Source organism: Ambystoma mexicanum, chromosome 10 (assembly GCF_040938575.1).
Source record: "Ambystoma mexicanum isolate Mex_15411 chromosome 10, UKY_AmexF1_1, whole genome shotgun sequence".
In the NCBI taxonomy this organism is placed as follows: Eukaryota; Metazoa; Chordata; class Amphibia; order Caudata; family Ambystomatidae; genus Ambystoma; species Ambystoma mexicanum.
Window position 1 is genome coordinate 784533424 of NC_090932.1, and position 20459 is coordinate 784553882.

A 20459-nucleotide genomic window follows, 5' to 3' on the forward strand; every position below is an offset into this window, starting at 1 on the left:
ATCGTGAGGGCATTTTTCATTTTCATGATCCCCAAATTGTACATTTCTGTGAGCTTAATACAAGATTTTAGAAGGATTTAACTTAGACATATATTTACTGCAATATGAATCCCCAGTCCTGTCTGGCCTGCCCCTAGGAACTGGAGTCAGGGATCACATGTCTCTCCTTCCAGGCAGAGCTCTGTTTACAGTCCACACCCAAAATCAGCATACCCCATTCAATTGCAAGGTTCTAATGTGTTGGGTCCAGCAGGCTGCAGGGAAGTCCCCTCCCTCTCAATCAACAGGGCCATGTGATATCCTGCCTCCTGGTGTGGGTCTCTGGGGTGTTAAGAGTTCTCAGGAAAGGCCAGTCTTTTGAACTTTTAATTACATAAGACCCCCTCTGTTCACTGCCCAGTTCTGCAAGACAGCTCTCCTGTCAGGATTTATAGAGTGCCAGCGCTGGTCAGTGTCCAATGCCGGTACTGCACCTATTTTTGACAGCTGTCTTGAATTAAAACACTCAACCATAGTTGGATTTTTGTTTGGTGGTTTCGGGCCCATGACCTCAGCAAATTTTTTGACATTAATAAAAAAGGGTTTTGAACAGAACCATCTTTCTTTGCACAGGTGGGTGGCAGGTCAGGGGACCATTTTGGTGTGCACAAAACTGCACGGTTCTCCTGGATTCTGGCGCAAATGTGGGCTTTTCCGCCATCTTGGATTTCCTAAGCCCACAGCATCAAATGTTTCAGCATAATAGTCCAAACGTGGGCCAGGACACCCAACACAGCACAGAGGTTCCTCCATTGGAGGACTTTCCACATTTTCAAAAATGTTAGAGGAGCAGGTTCAGGCTGCAGATGAATGCACCAATGAAGAAGAAAAGGATCAGTTGAGAAAATATGTATGGAGTTTAAAGAGGTTTTAGCCAAAGACACATATGATTGCGGCCTAGCCGATCTGCATGTTGCCACATTACCAGAGGGACATGGTAGGGAACCAGTATTTGTGTGTCAATATGGGTTACCACTGGCATGTTTGGAATCATTACCTGAGATAATTAAGAATCTAGAGTCTAGAGGGATTATTTGGCCCATTCATAGAACATCAAATACTCCCATTTTGGGAATATGAAAACCTAATGGCCAATAGCGTTTGTGTGCAGACTTTCGAGAATTTAACAAAAGAGTACCTGTTTCCAGGTGGCCACTTCCATTTATTTAAATAGAGTGGGTACTCCTGATAAACTTATAATAAAAATGTTTATTAAATAATACCTCAATGAAAGGTCAAGCAAGACAGGACATTTGATTAAAATATTTCATCTTTAAAAAAATGTATATTTTTTAATATATAAAAGGACGACCTAAAGTAAGCAAATATGCACATTACATTCTCTTTAAGGCATTCATGCCACAGTCATCCTCTCAAAATCATGTTCTTTGGAATCTTATTTCAATTGTTTATTTTCATTTTTGAAAAATAAATTCCTAAATCAGAAATAATGTGGTTATTTATGGCATTCACTCATTGTGGTTGTGTTAATTAATTGACTATAGCCATCACTGTCTGTGATACTTACAACATCAGGACTTCAATTGAGTGTGACTGTTGTCCTAATTTTCACCATGAACTGAATTTCCAACATACATTCTCCATTGATATTATAGGAATCATTTTTGTTCTTACACATGAGTTGAAAAGCACAATTGTATTGCTAGAAGCCTTTTCTATTTGTACAGATATGCATGTGAAGTTGTGTATAGTGTTTTCTATTTCATTTTCTTCTAGCTGGTGTGTTTTATTAAAGTACATACATTTTTGTAGAATCTTGATTGGACATTCCCTTTATTTTGGACTGTTGTACTATTGCTGTATGGGTTGTTACTGAATTACATTCACACCCCTCTCGAGAGAATAGCCTTCCCTCAGCCCACTTTACAGCAAAGGGGAAGGAGGTATATCTCTTAACTGTGCCTATTTTACCTTTATGATTGGGGTAAATCAGCTTTACTAATATTTTGGAGGGATGGAAGATCCCGCAAGAGGGTGGTAGTTGGTTTGGGTGGTGCAATCAACAATCTACTTTATTTCGGTAGGCGTGTGGCACTGTGAGCTAGAAAGAAGATAGCTTAGAGGTTGTAAACTATGTGACAGTTCTGATGGTGGCTTCAGAGGTTCTCCTAGCATAGCAAAGTTTAGAGCAAGTGGTAGACTTTATGCACGTTATCAAGTCTGTTTAAAGTTTTGTTCTTGCTTTTCCACACATAGATACATTAAAACGTAACTAAAATGTTTCTATTTCAGGGGTCATTTTTGCATTCTCAGCTCAGTTGTTATTGGTGTCTGAATATCATGCACCCAAAATGGCTATTGTAGGCATCCGGAGCCGCAATGATTATTGCAATCCCTTGTTTCTAACCCAGCTACTGTATCTTTTCTGTTGACTGCAGTTGCTTCTAAATCTTGCAGCTCACATCACCACGGATACTCTTTACAGCTTGCACATCTCCCTGGTACTTTGCATGCTGCATTGGCCGCCGGTACAAAAACGTGTAATGGTCAGATCTCTCTGCATTGTTCACCGGGCATACCATGGCCATGGTGCAGAGTATTTACAAGAGAAGTTTCAACCCTACCAACCAGTACTTTCTCTGTGTCTGCGGCTAAGCTGTGGAATGCTCTCCCATTCTTCCTCCGAGTTTCAACCATACAAACCGGTACGTTCGCTACGCCCGCAAGACGCTTGTCTGTTCCCTGCTCCAAGCTTTCGGCTCACTATGATGGGCGGTCGCTCCTTTTCTATGTCTGCAGCTAAGCTGTGGAATGCACTACCATTCTTCCTCCGAGTTTCAACCATACAAACCGGTACGTTCGCTACGCTCGCAAGACGCTTGTCTGTTCCCTGCTCCAAGCTTTCGGCTCACTATGATGGGCGGTCGCTCCTTTTCTATGTCTGCAGCTAAGCTGTGGAATACTCTCCCATTCTTACTCTGAGTTTCAACCATACAAACCGGTACATTCACTACGCTCGCAAGACGCTCGTCTGCTCCCTGCTTCAAGCTTTCGGCTCACTATGATGGGCGGTCGCTCCTTTTCTATGTCTGCAGCTAAGCTGTGGAATGCACTACCATTCTTCCTCCGAGTTTCAACCATACAAACCGGTACGTTCGCTACGCTCGCAAGACGCTTGTCTGTTCCCTGCTCCAAGCTTTCGGCTCACTATGATGGGCGGTCGCTCCTTTTCTATGTCTGCAGCTAAGCTGTGGAATGCACTACCATTCTTCCTCCGAGTTTCAACCATACAAACCGGTACGTTCGCTACGCTCGCAAGACGCTCGTCTGTTCCCTGCTCCAAGCTTTCGGCTCACTATGATGGGCGGTCGCTCCTTTTCTATGTCTGCAGCTAAGCTGTGGAATACTCTCCCATTCTTACTCTGAGTTTCAACCATACAAACCGGTACATTCACTACGCTCGCAAGACGCTCGTCTGCTCCCTGCTTCAAGCTTTCGGCTCACTATGATGGGCGGTCGCTCCTTTTCTATGTCTGCAGCTAAGCTGTGGAATGCACTACCATTCTTCCTCCGAGTTTCAACCATACAAACCGGTACGTTCGCTACGCTCGCAAGACGCTTGTCTGTTCCCTGCTCCAAGCTTTCGGCTCACTATGATGGGCGGTCGCTCCTTTTCTATGTCTGCAGCTAAGCTGTGGAATGCACTACCATTCTTCCTCCGAGTTTCAACCATACAAACCGGTACGTTCGCTACGCTCGCAAGACGCTTGTCTGTTCCCTGCTCCAAGCTTTCGGCTCACTATGATGGGCGGTCGCTCCTTTTCTATGTCTGCAGCTAAGCTGTGGAATGCACTACCATTCTTCCTCCGGGTTTCAACCATACAAACCGGTACGTTCGCTACGCTCGCAAGACGCTTGTCTGTTCCCTGCTCCAAGCTTTCGGCTCACTATGATGGGCGGTCGCTCCTTTTCTATGTCCGCGGCTAGGCTGTGGAATGCTCTCCCATTCTTCCTCTGAACCGCGCAGGACCACCTTACATTCCGTCTCTCTCTCTAAAAAACTACTTGTTCTAGCTCTAGGCTGGTCCTGTTGTGTCTCTCAGCACCAACATGCCTCTGGTGAACGTGTGCTTTATAAAAACATTCTACATAACATAACATACTACAAACGTTGCTAAATTAATACGAATTAAAAATTTTGGAAAGCAAAGCAAGACGAGGTAATGGTGTTGTGCGTTTATATTACTGATGTACTGCATATTTTATGGCGTGTTTGATGGACACAAATCAGAAATAAACTTGATGACTGAATCTGCCTTCCTGCCCCTCCCGTGCATTGTCGCTCTCTCCAGCCGCGTCGTTATGTTCGCTCACACGGACTCCATCTGAAGTTCTGTTTGAGCCCTATTCAACTAAAGACGTAACGGCCATAAAAGTAATAAGGAGAGAGTTGAAAGGCTGACATGAGGAATGGCGTCCATGGGGCGGCTCTGAGGAACAAAGTAAGGAGTCATTTAGCTGGATTTGTCTTCACTGTTTGATCTCTCCCTCACCAAGACAGAGCCAGCGCTGGCAGCATAAATCTTACATGTATATAAAGGCAGAAGCTGCGAATGATTTGTTTAAATGACCTTCCTCTTCAATGCAGTCGTTACAACTGGGGAAAATAACCGTATATATATTAGAATACATGGATTCTTTTTCCACGAGGCTTGCAAATTGGGTGTAGTGGATCATTTTGGCAAGAAAGAGATGTCAAAATTCGCTTTCACCATCAACCCAAATTTCCAGGGAACCCTTCCTGCCATCACGCTCAGTTTTGCACGATGCGTCTGCACATACAGTTGGCAAAAGCTTTGAAAGTTCTCTGAACGTCACTGATTGCAAGCGTTCAGGAGCGTTCATGCGTTTATTATGTAGAGACTGAGGCAGCAATGAATGCTGGCTGACCCTTTTGTCTTTGACCCGCCTGCCGCTTCTCTCCGCCCTTCTTCCTGGTCGCCCGCCTCCAGTCTAGACTAGCTGGTTATCAGCACACTGGTGACGCTACTACGCATGTTATCTCCAGGAAATGAGCATGACGCAGGTTACCATGACGGTCCCGCTCTGTGCCCCTGTAGCATTTCATGATGAGGCAATACAGAGATCAGCCAGTCTGTTAAACCGTTCTGCACATGTTTTATTCAAGATAACATGAATCCTAAACAGTGGGGACTCTAGAAATCAATATTTGAGGGGGATGAGAGAGGGGTGGCGAGCAATTCAGGGGCACACAAAGAACAATGGGGGGTTGGAACATCAAATAAGGGCCAACAGTGTCAACAGGGCAAACTGGTTTCTGTAAAGTTGGTTAGAAAACGTGACATTATGCAAGTTCAGGGTAGGTTTCAAACAGTACAAGTTTTGCATCAAGTTAATATACACCCTAAAAAGTTAACGCACATTCAACAGTTGCAAAAGGCCCTTAAAACTTCCAAAGGCCTTCAGTCTTACAAGTGTTTTAGTGTTCATTTTTCATTGAACACATGTTATTATTAATTGTTGCTGTATCTTGAAAACAATGAATGGAAAATTGCACAACCAAAGAAATTACCACTCTGGACCCCCTGTCCCCACAGGCTTCCCTCTTATCAAGAGCCTTTAAGGTCCAAACCACAGCACCCTGAATCGTAGCCAAGAGAAACGCACATGTTGCAACTCCAAAATGACAGTCCAACTGTCTTCCTTCATGTGTCCTATGAGTGTTTTAATGAGTTTATCCATAACAATGTTCTGTCTAACCATGGTCCATTATTTTAAGTTAAACAATAATATTCCTATCACACTTATTTTTAGTGCTTCATGATGAATACCTCAGCCACTTAAGTACTGTAAAAGTGCTATTTGTACCCAAATGAATGGTAATGTTATATAATGTAAAGTGGCCTTGTATATTATATCTCTGAAACTTGTGGTTTTGTGGCGTGTGGTTTTGCCAGAACAAAAGATGGTGTTCTTAAGTGTGGACCGGAAGTACCAAATTCCTCAGAGCAGGTATGGTTGTAGGTGATTTGTGACCTGTACACTTGGCTATGTGTACTAATAGAACAGTGCTGCGACACTGGTAAAGTCCCTGGCAGTGCACAGTACATAGCCGAGCTAATGACGTAGGAGGCTGTGTGAAGAACGCCAAGCTTCTCCCCAGGGTTCCAGTGGTTGTGATGGTGCTAACAGACATGCATCTGCTTGCTGTGTGTGATACAGTCTTTGTGTGTACTTTAAAGGTGCTACAGAATGAAATGTTGGGAAAGGAAGAGTTGGGCTGTGGCTCCTGAGGAGTCTTTCTAGAATGTTAGGGTTATGATGAATCAGTAGAGTTCAAATTGTGTAGTTATTCGTCTTGATGTGGTGGTGTTACTGTTCTAAATTCAGTGTTATGATGACTACGGGGTGGTGTTAGTGTCTTATGTATGATGGGGAGAAAATGTTGAGAAGACTGACATGACTGGGTTGCGATCTCCAATATCACTGCTTTAAATGGGCTAGTCCAAATCTGCCCCTGTTACCTGTACTTCTCATTCTTAGCATATCGAGTACCTGTACTTCAAGCAGAAGGAGAGCATTGATAAACGCATATGGGGCCTGATGACAACTAAAGCATTTCATTTAAGTGTACAGTGATGAAGGAATAATCCCCTGCAGTCTTTGTTGTGGAAAGTAGAGCCTGCTTCTCCTCCTCTCTTCCCCATCCGTATTGCCCATTAGCTCTCCTGCAGAGCCCATCCTGCAGAACAAACGAAGAAACAAACATGCAGTTATAGGGCCACTAGTGTGTTTACTGGGCACACACTATCATTTGGTTAATTGAGCTATGTCTGGCACTCACAGGGCCCTCCAGAACTTTCTTGTAGAGGACATGTTCCTGATTCTGAAGTCTGGGACACCCTTGCACAAGCAGCACCTTAAGAAGGATGTGCCATTACTTTTTAACCTGTGTATTTTTTATTAGCAGAGCCTTTTCTTATGAGTTGATGTTTAGGGGCTGGCAACTGATGTTCATGGGATGTTTCTGACTGAAATCCCACACATACCACTCCAGTTACCTACCAAATGTTGAACTTCTTACTTGCCAATGCACGTGAGTAAAAAATAAAACTCACCCTTTGAATCTTCGTTGTTTTTATCTCTGGTGTCTGCTAGTATGACAATCCAAAAAGAAAGGATGTGCTTTTATGTGGATATTAAGTACGCTCGTCCTTTTTGCATAGACTTGCATAATAGCCTGGCAGTTAAGGGGTTAAGACTATGCATAACAATAATCTGAACGTTTGCCTACAACAATTATTTGGGCAGCAGACCTTATCACAACATTTATTTGTGTTCGTCTAAGTTCTGAAAGACTTACAGTGGTGAAAAAGGGAGGAGATTTATTTTAAGGCAGTTCTACTTTGCTTGTTGGAAAAAAATGAAACTGCAATTATACTCTTTTAGCATAACGCGTTTTTATATGGAGGTAAACATTGTCGGGTTGCTTTATTATGCAAGTCAACTTTACTATTGTGTCTTGAAAGGCAAAACCTAAATATGTATACCAACTGCAGCTCAGAAGGTAAGTGGTGAGGTGTCTAAATTGCACAGTGCGTTCAAATACCATCTTCACAGCTTAACAAACAGTGTATTCCTTGGCAAATAATTTAATCTCATAGTGAAAGAATTGGGAGTTTTCAAACTCTACACACTTCTGTACATCACAAAAAAGGGCTAAAACTGGTCTGTGTTTGACGTGCATCTTTGGGAGATCACTACATTAGCCTGACAATCAGATTTAAAGTGCATGAATTAAGAGTAAACAACTATAATCTTATTTTGGTTGGAATCCCTTTCTGAAGTGTTTCAGATCATCATACTCCCAAGGCCCAGGCTCAGAAAAAAGAGGAGCTTACACAATGAGCTAAAGAGGGGTTGAGAACATGAGAAGAGTGTGGGCATGTGAGGAGAGAGATAAATAAAAAAGGGACACAAAGTTCGAGATACACAAGGAAAGTGAGAAATAGAAAATTATGCAAATGGACACACAGAGTGTGATTTGAAGAAATGGGTCAAGGAGCCCCAGTAGGATACAAGACCGTGAATATTTTTTGAGACTTCTGTGGCTGAGCCCTAGCCCACTTAAAGCCTATATTAATCAGTAGCTGCACTTCTTTTTTCCATTAAAAGCACTGTGTAAGGAGTTCTTGATGTAAGTGTTGTGCAGCGGCGTATTGCACATGTCAGTGAATCAGACCCGAATGTTGCAGTCTGTGTTTAGACGTGGTTTGCAAGGTTGCTTCTCTGATTGGTCTTTGTGTCCAGATTTGGGATGACTATTATGTTGTTAAAATTCGAGTGATCCGTGCCTTGGTAGCTGACGGACCATGCTGGTTCATCTGAGTGGTTCTGGTGGATTTAAGTCCAAGCCTGGCGTGGCTAGAAATTGATAGGCTTGCTTTCTTAGGTTTTTCGAGGGATCATGCTAGTGTGTTAGTTGCAGTCTAGCGAACAGATCGATTTTGAGAAATATTCTGAAGACTAAGGGTCTGATCACAAGTTTAGTGATAGTCGTAAAACACCCTGTAATTATCATTACTGGGTGCTTTACTACTCCACCAAAATCCAAGTTACATTTTTACCTGCTGCTTTTGTGTGGCAGTAAATTATCACCACACAAATGCAGCACTGTATGCAGTAATCACTGCAAGCAATAAACACCGGCCCCCAAATGGGGGGTAATGGACATTTCGGAATGACTTGTAAATCATACTTTGCTACCAGGGCCCGGGTAATTACCACATGGGATAAAGTTAACAGATTGGCGCTGTTATCTATGGTAATACTGCCAAAGTCTTAATTAGGCAGTGATCACACAGGTTTAGCATCTAACACCTGACATGTACTAATTTTAGATGTCTTTAATCTTTCTGCTGGGTTATACATGTGATAGTCACCTGCTCTTAGTCGTTGTTTGAAAAAAAGCATGCAGCTTGTTGTTTTGTGTGATGTGCGTACACGCAGTTGGGTGGATACCTAACAGTTTGCACTCAGCAAGAGACAGTTTCCTTTTAACTAAATAGACACCACTGCAAGCTTAGCTTCAAATAATATGCAATCAAAAACAACTCAATCTAACAGATGAGTTTCCACTAGTCAAAGACAGGTGACTTGCTTACACATTTTGTGGTATACCAGTGGTAACACTGCCAATCTCTAATACTTTAACAAATTTGACTCAGTAAGTCTGCATGACTACAAATTATGGTGAATGTTCCGTTATTTCCCATTTTGGAGTCCAATAGGAGTTTCAAAACTAAAACCTGGATTTTGGCGGAGTGGTAAAAGACTTGGTAATGGTCATTTCTAAATAATGTCTTACCACTACTACCAAACTCATGATCAGACCCAGTCTGTCTCTTTAAAATATTATATATGTCCCATGGACATGGAGTACAGGGGACAAGTGGGAAACTACCCAATTGGGTCTGTAGCATTGGAGGAAGGAACCTCACTTTCCCCCGTAGAGATGTTCACAGTTTTCACTTTCTGAATGTATATCTGAAATGACTCTGCACAGTGTCAGTGTGGCAGGAGATGAAACACTATCGACTTTAACATTCATATATATTAACTGCACTGCATTGGTATGCAATGTTTTTCAGCACAATAAGGGATCCAGATCCGATGTTGAATTCTTGCAGTGTAGAGTGGCATGTCCTTAAGTAGAAAGCTACCAAGGTAGCTCAGCAGGTTGAGTGGCTTGTTGAGATGTTATACGTTTACGGCTGGCTGTAAATCTTAAGGCTTGTTGTTATTCCTTATAAATATAGTTGCTATAAAATGCATTGGTTGACTAGTGGATGAATCAGGTTGCCTGTGTGCTTCTATTCAGGGCAGGGTTAGGGCAATGCCTTCCTCCCACACTGAAAATCATAAGTTCTTGCCCATGAAACCAGATCTCAGTTGTCTAATAATTGTTGTCAGCACAACAAAATCATCTACTTTCAATTGAGCAGTTTGAAAAACAAATAACAACTTTAGAAGTGTACCCTGCCATAAAATTCAAAGGTAGGTGTACACAAATTACAATGTACGGGTGGGTATAGTCCATTAAAAATCTGAACACAGTTTAAAGAACATTGGGGGATTTAAGTTTAGGAAACATGTTTCACTTTAGAAATGTTTTGGGGTTTCAATGAAATTGCACGTGTACAAGTATACATTCCGCCATGGGGCCTTATTCATAATAGCTTATTTGTGAATAAGAATTCATAGATACGTGTATCCCTGGCAGATATCCCGTGGAATATGGCATGGTGACCTAAAACAGATACTGTGAACAATAACTAGTTAAAAAAAAGTGAAAGGGACCATAGTTTATTTTGGTCAAAATACAAGTGGTGTGTATAAAGCTTACACTATATAGAAAATACATTTTAAATCAACAATTGCATAGAAAATAAGTAATAAATCAACAACAATTAATGTATATAGCAAATATACAGCTTAAAGATATCCATAGACAGGTGTTTAGTGCCATGCTTTGAGTAGAGTCATAGTTTTGTATAGAGAAGTATAAGAAATCTACAAAAGTGCAATACAAAAGGACACAGTGAAGGAAAATAATTTACATGGGTTTGCAAAGCAAATAAGTAGACATAAAGTAGGTAAACCGCTTAATCTCTGGCTTCAATGAAATTGCAAGCTGCTCATTTCCAATACAATAGTGTTCCCAGCGTGTGGGAAGCCTACTTTGAAGAAAGATGGCTTCTCCCCAATGATATTCATCATGGCACATTTATTTTCGCTGTTTCCCCTTCAGACCAGAAGAAAGAGCAGGCTCGGAAAACAAAGATAATTTAAACCTGAGCTTGAGTGCCCACGGATGCTTAAAGGAGAACTTTTAGGGCTCCTAAAAAGAGTTGTTTGCTGGGGGGGGGGGGGCAATTGGGAGGGGCATTTTCCCCCTTTGCCAACCCTTATGTTAGCCTATGATCCTTACTCGTCCCGTAGAACTGCTCTCTAAAAAGGCTCCCAGTGGTGGCAATGTCAGTTAGAAGTGTGGCAGAAGCTTGTCCTCCATTTTTGAAAGCACTACTTTCCTTATTGTTGACATTCACTGCACGGCCTAACCAGTGGTCGAAGTGAGCGGGAACTGTCGAAAGAGGTGTTCCACTACTTTGATTTTTTACTTTTACCAGCTCCACTACTTTTTGCAACCATTTTCACTATAGCGGTGCTGTTTTTTGTGAAGTTAAAGCGCATTTCTCCAGTTACACCGGATAGCAGTTACAGCTAAACTGGCATCTGTTTCACCTCAATTAGCTATCAACCAGCATGACTGTAACCCTTAAAAAAAGTGTTGCACGTTGCTCCCTTTATTCCTACTCTGTCCCCCGCTGGAGTTACAGTTCCACTACTTTTTTGATACACTTATATCACTGGCCCTGACATCCAAAACCAAGGTGTCTGTGAGACCCTTACACCACTGTTATGCTTGAACACAACAATTGCCACGGCTTTCTGGACCATAGTGCCCAGAGAATCCAGCCGAAAATAAACCAACATTTTCTTCCTGTCTGGCTCTTTAAGGTGGTTTCTCCTGCTTCACCACATGCAGAGGCAAAAGGCATCGGAACAAAACTGAACACCGGGTTCCATGTTCCTTTGCCAACACATGTTGTGAATCCATAGGGAGGTGCGCACATTAGAGATCAGTAATTCCAGCCCACATGTCAAACAACAGCCAATATTTTGTGTTGATTATCATGGGCTGTGCCTGCTTTTTCCCGGTCAATGAAAAGCAAGCATATTCTGCTGTAGTCACGTTATTTTGTCCAGGTTTCAGATTACTGATACTTTTTTTTATCAACTTATATGTCTGCCTATGGGAGAAGGAGGCTGCTTTTCTTCATGATAGAGCAATATTTGTTTTAATTTAATTTAATGTGGTTTAGTTTCAAGCGAAACTTTTCACATACACAAATATTCACACAAACATTACGTATTTAACCAAAGATCATATGTTAAGTTAATTCCTATTCATTTACAGATCTCATCAGTAGTATTCTTAATGTCATCTATATATTGACCAATTACAGAGTATGTATCTAAAAATAAATTTCTGATAAAAATCCTATACAATCTTTAAAATATAAAATACTAAAATCTGTCCATATAGACGAATGTAAATCTTAAAATTATATCCCTTCAGTATTCGCCTCTTTCCTCTGCAGTCTTTTTACCTCAAAGTCTCTTTTCCCTGCAAGAATCACCTTATAGAGCCTAGGCTTTTCTTCCAGATCAACCTATTTCCACTCAATTCTATTTCACCTTCGAAAACTTCCCCAACTGTATATGTTTGCAAAATAATGTAAGTTTTGCCCAAGTCCCTTCCCGAATTAGTATTTATTCTCCCAATCATGCAATGTTTGCATTTCTTCTGCAAACTCTTCTTCCTGAAGATCCTGTCCTGCTGAAAACCCCTGTGAATTTGCTAGTCCAGTTGTTATCCCTGAACGTCTCTGCAGTCTTTCTTTTTCATGTGAAGTGTGTCACTTCTACATTGTCTCCCATACAACCCCACATCTCATGATGTCACATCAATTATCACAAGACAAAAGAGGGGATGGCTGGAAGGATTAGAATTTATCCGAACCTCTCGCATTGCTCGCTACAGCGCCCATTGATAAGAAATCCTTCGAATGGAAAAAAATCACATGACCACAGTTGGAAATTGATATTGCTCAGTTTATCTTGAGAACGTTGCCCTTTGGTGATAACACGTGTTTCGACGTATCCAACGTCTTTTTCAAATCAGGCTACAAAATTCATAAATGATAAATTGAATTAAATAATATGATAAACAAGAATATGCAAATTAAATGATCAACAAATTGAAATGAATTGGCCATTGATGTAAAACACAACAATTACAAATCATTGTAAATTCAGTCATAGTGCAAACAGCAAAATAGAAAAATTTTTTATGAATAAATGGCCATGTTCACGTGTTATCACCAAAGGGCAACGTTCTCAAGATAAACTGAGCAATATCAATTTCCAACTGTGGTCATGTGATTTTTTTCCATTCGAAGGATTTCTTATCAATGGGCGCTGTAGCACCTCTAAAGGGTAACCATTTCCATTTTTGCATATTCAAAGCAGGTTTGGTCCCACCCCAAAAGTGGCAGTCCTGCCCAAACTGCTTGGTACCATCCCTTCTGCACGAGACCACAAGCATCCCCAGAGATTTCAACTATCATCACTTAGAAACATGTATCTTGGCACCACTGTCCAGCAATTTGTATTCTCCTCCACAGTCGCTGGCGTCCATGCAATGAGCCCTCAACATGCTGTACTCTATTTCTCCGGAATCTGATCTCTTCTACTGCAGTACATCGTTCTGCCCTAGCATGCTATCGTTCTGCTGAGTTCTATTTATTCAGTCTACCTCTTTCCACTGCAGCCTCTCACAATTGCTCTTGCTTATAAAATGGTTCTCTATCCAGTAGAACAAGCATTTTCAATGGCAACAGTCTGGGCCTATGTGGGGCACGGGAAAGGCACTTTACAGGCACATCTGTAGCGTTACTACGTTATTAAGCGCTCTGTTACGTCATTCACTGGTGTACTGTTAAAAACAAGCAGTGGCAAAGCCCCTGTTTAAAAAAATAATTGGCACTGCCAACATTTTTGGCTTGTGCTTAGGTTTCAAGCTTTTGCCAGACACTGCTATTAGATGTCCAGGTACTTGCACCATTTTGCATCTGCTACCAATAATGGGTAGTTAATACTAATACTGCTGTGCCTGGCAAGTGCATTTCCCATGCCTACACAAAAGCACAAATTGATGGCATTGCCAATGCTTGTTTAAACTTGTAGGCAATGTGCTCTGCATTGTGTTCAGTTGAAATTGTGTGTGAAGAGATGAAATCTAAAGTGCAAGCTACTCAAAGAGTTTGAGTATTATTAATAAAGGTGTCATATGGATTTCTCAGTTATGTTCCTTGATTAATTAATTACTGAAGGATCGAACATCGCCATCCCATGATGGCAGCGAAGGCTAGTGCTTGTGATTCCATGGGGTGTGCTTGTATTAAAATGCAGGAACACGTCCCATAACTGTCCTTTGTCTAATACTCTCCTGCAGTAAATAGATCCTGTAGTTTTCAATGCCTTCTTCTGCTGAGCCTAAATTTGTACACCAATCATTTTGGGAAGATTCTAGTCATCTGGTGGGGTTTTGCACAACCCCCTCACACATTATATATAGTTCAGCTCCAAATGCATCTAGGTCTGTTTCTGAGCATGGGTTCTCGTGCGTTTCCTCAATAAAGAGGATATGTTTTTGCAATGTTCTAGAAACACTGTTTAACTAGAAGGTTACATTATGAAAATGTCCCTCTGCATTGCACCATGTGTTTGGAATTAATATTGTGTAAGATACACAGATGAAGAATGTAACTTTGATGAATGAAAGTAATACGTGAGAAAACAGATTTCTTGGAAATTGTACAATCATTCTTAGTTAGCGAATAGTGGCAAGGCGAGGAGGTTGGGAGGAGAAAACATTTTTGCAGATGTGACTCTATGTGCTGTGGCTTTCTTTTCCCTGTTCGCTGGAGATATCCCAACAACAGTATCTTGGAACATGTGTTAAAGAAAAACCTGATATCTCTGTTTCTAAGTCACCCCCAGTCCATATTCGGTAACTGCTTCCCCAGTCTTAATTTCTGCAAAATTAGTGATGAAAGTGAAGTGGAGGGTCCATTGCCCTCTCTGGGCACTCTGACATCTGTGGATCAAGCAGCAAGTGTTGTGACTTGACTGTCGTGTAGGCAGAAGAAACCTCCGTCCCCAAGTGCCGCACAGAGAGAGTCCAAATCACTCTCTGTGCAACCCTTAAGGCCACAGGTGGGAGATGTTACTTCCGGAACCACAAACTTTTGGAGACCCCAAGCCACTGCAAAGAAAGCACCAGTTAAGTACCAAGACAAAACATCAAGACCAGGAAGCAAGACAGTATAAACAAACGTGGTGCTGCTGACCCTTTAGGATTGGGGTTCCAGGACTCACAAGGGCAGCGCTCCCCAATGCGGTGTAACGAACTAATGAGTCCAGTTAGGGGTGTGGTAGTTAAGCCCACCTGATCAAGGGATCCAGATCCAAGGTAACTTGAGGAGTGTTTGAGAAGAGGATCAAGAAAAAACTAAGTACCAAGGGATAATCCAATTACAGCCCAAGAAACAGTCAGTGGTCAATGATCAAAGTACATCCAAAGCCAGTAATCAATGGGTGTTCCAGAAGAAGTCCTTATTCCAAGCCGAAGTCGAGTTCCAGAATCCAAACACGATTGTATCCAAGATGCCAAACAGAGTCGGAACGAACGGCTGTGAAGCATCGAGTGTTCGGACGACACTGTTTAAATACTGGCGCTACCGGAACTACTTCCTTGTCACGTGACGCGCGACCGCATCACGTGAACGGGTTTTAGAGTCACGCATCAGTCACGTGATGCGGAAGCAAACTGTAGGGTAGCCGGTCTCTCAGGTGCCAGGGGATATGCCAGTGGAACGGGCACAATCGAGAGTGTGTAACATTATGGATAACCCGTGGTGGCACACGGGGGACCGGAGGCTGTACATGTGAGTCCTGGAATCAGAAAGAGGAATGGGGTGGGGTTGAGGGAAAAGGGCGAGCCCGGGGAATTCCAGAGTTGTTAGTGGATGTGTGCGTGACAGAGCCCCCCCAAAGGCCCACGACCCCGTGGGCACGAAGGATTGTCCCGATGAAAGCGGGCCATCAGGCGGGGAGCTTCGACATCAACAGCAGGGACCCAAGACCGCTCCTCCGGCCCGTACCCAGACCAGTCAACCAGATACTGCAGATGCACAAGGCGATAAGCCACCAGGTTGACCACCTGGGAGACCACATAAGGCCCCACAAAGCGGGGCATGAGCTTGCGACAATCCACCAACCGTAGATGACGGGTGGACAACCAGACACGGGACCCCACAGAATGAACCGGGGCCACCACCCGCTTCTTTTCGGCCTGAGCCTTCATGGATGCCTGGGCCTCAAGAAGATGCGCTGAGGTAGAAAGGGGAGAAACCAGTGGAGGAATGGACGGCATTGTTGAAGGTGAACTCAGCGAGGTGCACAACCCGCAACGAAGACATCTGCAGCTGCAGGGTCAGGCAACGCAGGTACTGCTCCATGGTCTGGTTGACCCTCTCGGTCTGACCATCCGTCTCTGGATGCGTCGATACCAAGAGCTTAGTCAACGCCTGCCAGAAGCGGGACGTAAACTGAGAACCCCTGTCAGAGATGAGAACGGAAGGCAACACAAACAGACAGAATATGCCATCAAAAACAGTTTAGCCAGTGCAGGAGCAGAGGGGATACCCTTACAGGGAATGAAGCGGGCCATTTTAGAAAAGGAATCTATAACCACCCATACGGTATCAAAACTCTGTACCCGGGGTAGATTAGTGACAAAATCCATGGTTAGTGTGTGCCAGGGTTTGGGAGGAATGGGTAAAGGAAGCAGGAGACCCACAGGACGTCCCCTACGGTGTTTATATTGTGCACAGACTGCACAGGAGTTGACGTAGCACTCCACGTCCCTCTTCATGAATGGCCAATAGCACCAACGTTTCAGCAGAGCCAAAGTGCGACGCTGGCCAGGGTGTCCATGAACAGGGGCATCATGGGAATATTCCAAGGCCATATTATGGGTATCTGCAGTGGGCAAGAACAGACGATCCCAGACAAAGGGCAACCCGTTGTGGAATTCAGGGTCCCAATCGGACAATTGGTCGGGGTGAAGGGACACACAGCTCTGTACAGCCTCCACCAGAGGCAAGGACGGGGTGCATAAACAAACCACCTTACCGCAGTCCAAGAGAGTGTCGGGATACACCGGCAAGGCAACACCCCCAGGAGAACGTGATAAAGCATTGACTTTTCCGTGGGCAGAGCCCGATCGGTGCTTAATATGGAAGTCGAAAGCCGCAAAAAATAGGTGTCACCTTACTTGCCTACTCTTGACGCATTTTAAGGAGGCTAGATCTTGCATGTTCTGATGATCCGAGTATACCGTGATCCGGTGTTTAGCACCTAAGAGGTGATGATGCCAAACACGGAATGCATCCATGACTGCCAGCAATTCATTTTCATTAACCGTGTAGTGTGTTTCGGTCGGAGTGAATTTGCGGGAATGGAAGGCCATGGGATGTAACCGACCTGTGGAGGGGCAGGTTTGTGAAAGTACCACGCCCATGGCAAAGGAGGAGGCATCAGCCTCAACAACAAAAGGGTGTTCCAGATCTGGGTGTTGGAGAACGGGGGCAGTAGTAAAGGCTGTCTTTAAAGCCTCGAAGGCTTTCTGGTGTTTTTCCATCCATAAAAAGGGGATGTGAGGACTGGTCAAGGAAGTGAGGGGAGCCACTACAGAGGAGAACCCTGAGATAAATAGCCTTTAAAAGTTGGCAGGAACTGGCACTTTTCCGGGTTGGCGAGCAGTGAATGTTTCTGCAGGCATGAGAGCACTTCGCGTACATGCTGTACGTGTTCGTCCAGATTCTGGGAAAAGATCAAGATGTCATCCAGATAGACCACTACAAATACGTCCAGGATATCACAGAAGATGTCGTTCATGAATCTCTGGAACGTGTCTGGGGCATTGCACAGGCCAAACGGCATGACCGTATACTCGTACAGCCCATAACGAGTACAAAAGGCGGTCTTCCATTCGTCTCCAGTGCGGATGCGGACCAGGTTGTAGGCACAGCGTAGGTCCAACTTAGTGAAAATGGATGCATGTTCTAGGAGATTGAGTAACGGGTTATGAGAGGGATGGGATACCTTTTTTTATTTTGTAACTGCATTGAGTTGCCGTTAGTCCACACATGGACGTAGATCGCCATCTTTCTTAGGGACGAAAAATATGGGACTTGCCGCTGGTGAAGTGGGGGGACGTATGTGACCTAAACAGAGTGCCTTCTGGATGTATTCTTTCAAGGCTAAGTCTTCAGTAGGAGAAAAAGAATAGATCTGACCCGTGGGAACGGTGGTGTCTGGGATCAGGTCTATTGGACAATCGTAGGGTTGGTGTGGTGGAAGGACTTCAGAGGAACCACGGTCGAACGCCCCTGAATATTCCTGGTATTGTGTGGGAACATTCGTGGCGACCAGCCCTACCACATGGAGTCCTGTTGGTAGCTCTGCGGTATCGGTTAGGGTTAATTGAGCAATAGCTCCCAAGGCCTGGGCGGGCGTATTGTCTCTGGTGACTGCGGGAAGGCAGAAGTTCTGGCAAACGTCTGATTCGAAATGTACCAAACCTAATTTCCAATCAATTAGCGGGTTATGTTCTTGGAGCCAAGGTATCCCCAGTATTAGGCCAATCTGTGTCATGGAAATGAGGTCAAAGCTTAAGGTTTCCTTATGGACAGATTGTATTGTCAGAAGTAGTGGGGCCATCTGCTGTTTAATGGGGCAGAAACCAATGATGTACCATCAACCGCCTGCACGGGTTCTGGTCTGGGCTTGTTCAGAAGTGGCAAATTCAGAGCATGAGCCAGAGAGATATCAATATAGTTGCCCATGGCCCCTGAATCGATTATGATAGTGACTGGATGTGTGATATCAGGTGTGGGTTGGAGAACAGCCTGCATGTGGATGGGCCTGAAACGGCCAAACGCTGGGATTGGATTCGGGGTATAGCAAGAGGAGCTCGATCCAGTCCCCGGTTCTAGGATCGAGCAGTCCGAAAACCCGATTTCTGGGTTTTGGGCAACGGGGACATTCCTTAATGAAATGATCGGTCAGGTCGCAATAAAAACAAGCATTGTCTACCCTCCTGCATTCTCTCTCAATGAGAGTGATAGGACTTCTGATACCCCCTATTTGCATGGGTTCATGACTTGTGTCTGAGGAAGAAGAAGTGGATGATGGGGCAGTTGATTAATCGAAACTGACCTCAGCTCTGCGTTCAGAGCGGCGGGCATCCGCTTGGAGGGCTAAGTCAACCAGGTCCTGAAAAGGTGTTGGCAATGAGGGGATGACGGAAAGGGCATTCTTCATGGAGTTATTTAAGCCTCTATAAAACACCACCACCTTCTTGCTTTCGGGCCATGACGTCTCTGCTGATAATTGGTTAAATCGTGTTATATACTCGATAAGGGACCCCCTTCCCTGACCCAAGTTGAGGAGTTCTAAATCTCGGGACTGAACCTTGTGTCTAGTGTCAAACAACCGAGACATTTCTGTGATGAGTAGGTCAAAATCATAGAGAGCAGGATTGTCACTCTCCAGAAGAGGGTTAGCCCAGGTGGCGGCCGTGCTGGCTAGATGTGAGAGTGTAAACGCAGCCTTAGTGGTTGAATCAGGGAAAGCCTGGGGGCTGCACAAAAAGTGCAGTTCGCATTGATTAAGAAAGGTCCTGAATTTACAAGGATCCCCATGATACCTCTCAGGGGCTGCTAAAGGGAACGGGGATGGGAGCACCACGGGTACAGGGTTTGGTGGAGGTGGAGTAGGTTGTAGGACTGGTGGTGCATCCCCGAATTCAGAGTCAGGAGGCAAGGGGTGTCTAGTGCTTTGGATGTTGTCTAAAAGCTGGAGAATTGCAGTGTTAGTTTCGGCCATATCAGCACGTAACACTGTGATGGCCTGGACCACAGCAGCCATGGGGTCGTCCGTGGCTCCCTCCATTGACCACACGACAGGGTGGCTTCACAGTCTGTTGTGACTTGACTGTCGTGTAGGCAGAAGTAACCTCCGTCCCCAAGTGTCGCACAGAGAGAGTCCAAATCACTCTCTGTGCAACCCTTGAGGCCACAGGTGGGAGATGCTACTTCTGGAACCACAAACTTCTGGAGACCCCAAGCCACTGCAAAGAAAGCACCGGTTAAGTACCAAGCCAAAACAGCAAGCACAGGAAGCAAGACAGTATAAACAAACGTGGGAAGGGCTTACCAAAAAGGGTAGAGATGGCGCTGCTGACCCTTTAGGATTGGGGTTCCAGGACTCACAAGGGCAGCGCTCCCCAATGCAGTGTAATGAGCCAATGAGTCCAGTTAGGGGTGTGGTAGTTAAGTCCACTTGATCAAGGGATCCAGATCCAAAGTAACTTGAGGAGTGTTTGACAAGAGGATCAAGAAAAAACAAAGTACCAAGGGATAATCCAATTATAGTCCAAGAAACAGTCTGTGGTCAATGATCAAAGTACATTCAAAGCCAGTAACCAATGGGTGTTCCTGAAGAAGAAGTCCTTATTCCAAGCTGAGGTTGAGTTCCAGAATCAAAACACGATCGTATCCAAGATGCCAAACAGAGTCGAAACGAACAGCTGTGAAGCATCGAGTGTTCGGACGACATTGTTTAAATATTGGCGCTACCTGAACTACTTCCTTGTCACGTGACGCGCGACCGCATCACGTGAA

The 20459-nt window shown here is 44.0% G+C and overlaps 1 protein-coding gene across 5 annotated transcripts in view; it reads right to left on the bottom strand.

Moving 5' to 3' along the window:
- VEPH1 (ventricular zone expressed PH domain containing 1) overlaps nt 1-20459 on the bottom strand; it is a 2478904-nt gene that overhangs the window by 2007812 nt on the left and 450633 nt on the right. The gene's annotated exons all lie outside the window — the stretch shown is intronic.